General features: G+C 51.2%; 1 protein-coding gene across 2 annotated transcripts in view; it reads right to left on the bottom strand.

Annotated features, from left to right (window-relative positions):
• The window catches only part of RNF2 (ring finger protein 2), a 44683-nt gene extending 44491 nt beyond the window's left edge, over nt 1-192 (bottom strand). Inside the window, exon 1 of one of the 2 annotated variants that reach the window (XM_004372913.2) lies at nt 100-192. The gene's annotated coding sequence lies outside the window, so the exon portion shown is untranslated. The remainder of the gene's footprint in view (nt 1-99) is intronic. The other variant, XM_023728125.1, reaches the window with a different exon arrangement.
• Between the last annotated feature and the right edge of the window lie 1698 nt (nt 193-1890).

Genomic DNA, 1890 nt, shown 5'->3' with positions numbered 1-1890 from the left:
CCCCCGGCCGCGGGGCCGCCGGCCGCAACCCGGCCGAGCAGACGCGCGTCCCCGGCCCGCCGCTCCCGCGCCCTTCGCCTCCTCACCGACTTCACTCACCGGCTCTTGCCCCAGCCCGGGGCTCCGCTGGCCGCAGCCGGAGCGCGACTCGGGTACAAGCCGCCGCGGCCGCCGGCGCCGCCGCACAATATGGCGAGCCTCGGCTTCCGCAATGGAGCTCGGGAAATACAACAGGGGCCGCTCAATATTCATGAGAGACCTAGGGGAAGCCGGCTCCGCCGGCGCTGCGGGGAGGGCGGGAAGGAGCGAGCGAGGGGGCGGAGGCGCGGGACGGGGACGTGCAAGGCGCGGGGAGGCCCGCGGCGCGAGGGGAGGGGGCGCCGCCGCGTGCTAGTCGGGAGAGCCCGGGCGCTCGCCCCGCCCCGGGCCGGCTGGCCCCGCCCTCAGTGCCCACCTCGGGGCAGACGCAGCCTCCGGGCAACGCCCGGATGATGCCGAACACGGATTGTTCTGTTCGTTCTCACGCCTTGAGCCCTTTTTCCTCTGCTGTGCCCCACGCATTATGCCTCCTTGACTGGCTGCTGGTGTTGGAGCTCAGACTTCTGCTCTCCCGTGACTTCTTTTCTTACACTCATCCCACCCGTAGAAGTTATCATTAGGCTTTCACCTCCAAAACTTCACCCAAACTGAACTTCGGCACACCGCCACCCCCACTCAACAAACACGGACTTTCCATCCTTCCAGAGGGAATCTACAGGATCTAATGACTCCTGGGGAAAATGACCTTCAATTCTAGAATAATATGGTTCACGTATGTTGCTGTTGTTAGATGCCGTTGAGTCGGTTCCGACTCACAGTGACGTCTGTAAGCGTTCTGATTGTTCTCAACAGCTCTTAGCATTTACCTTGCTACTGTTTTATTCCTGTCTGCTTGGCCTTTGCAGTATTATCTTCTGAACTTGAGACTATAAGAGGTAATAGATTAAATAGATATAATCATTACTTAAAACACAAGCAATTATCCAGTGCTCAATGTGTATAAATTAAGCTATGGGCTGAACAAGTAACAAGTGAAAGAGTTCCCTGACCTCAAGATAAACTATTGGTGAAATATGTCTCTTGAAATCGTAACTAACAGTAAACCCATTGCCATCGAGTGGATTCCGACTCATAATGACCCGGTAGGACAGTAGAACTGCCCCAGAGGGTTTCCAAGGCTGTAATCTTTATGGATGCTGACTGCCACATCTTTCTACCAGAGGACCCCCTGGTGGGCTCCAGCTACCAACCTTTTGGTTGGCAGCCAGCACTACACCTCCCTGCTACCAGCTGGTAAATGTGAAAGCACTTGTGGCATGGAGGAATGGACCTTGCACTAGGAATTGGATGAACAGGGTTCATAGCCTCCAATTTATATCTATGTAACTTAACCCTTCTGGACTTTATTTTCCTCATTTGCAAATGATTCTTAGTCCTTTCCAGCTGTTAAACTCTATAATAAACTCTCTTGAGCAATGTCAAATAAATAATAGGAATTTACATAGGATTTTGGTGTTCAGCGATAATTTCCTCGGGAGCTAGGATTTGAATTGTATTTTGACAGATAGCCTTGGCTATGTGGAAAGAAAAAGGACAGGCATTAAAATATTGAAGACAACACATTATACTATCCATCAAAGTAAACAAGAGGAAGACATTATTCTTTTTCAGTGATTTGAAAACATTCACCTACTATCTATAACTTTAAGTAAGAAATGACAGTTCTCTGGCTTTACAAGCCCTTCAAGGTTAAGCTTTTCCTCCAGTGTGAAAAAAAAAAATCAAGCCAGGGATGCTTCTGCTTCTCCCTTCTTGTAACAGTCCACTTTCTAGAGATAGTGCAGTTGCAGA

The sequence above is a fragment of the Trichechus manatus genome, unplaced genomic scaffold (assembly GCF_000243295.1).
Source record: "Trichechus manatus latirostris isolate Lorelei unplaced genomic scaffold, TriManLat1.0 scaffold00021, whole genome shotgun sequence".
Classification (NCBI taxonomy): domain Eukaryota; kingdom Metazoa; phylum Chordata; class Mammalia; order Sirenia; family Trichechidae; genus Trichechus; species Trichechus manatus.
This window is presented reverse-complemented; position numbering and strand designations above follow the sequence as displayed.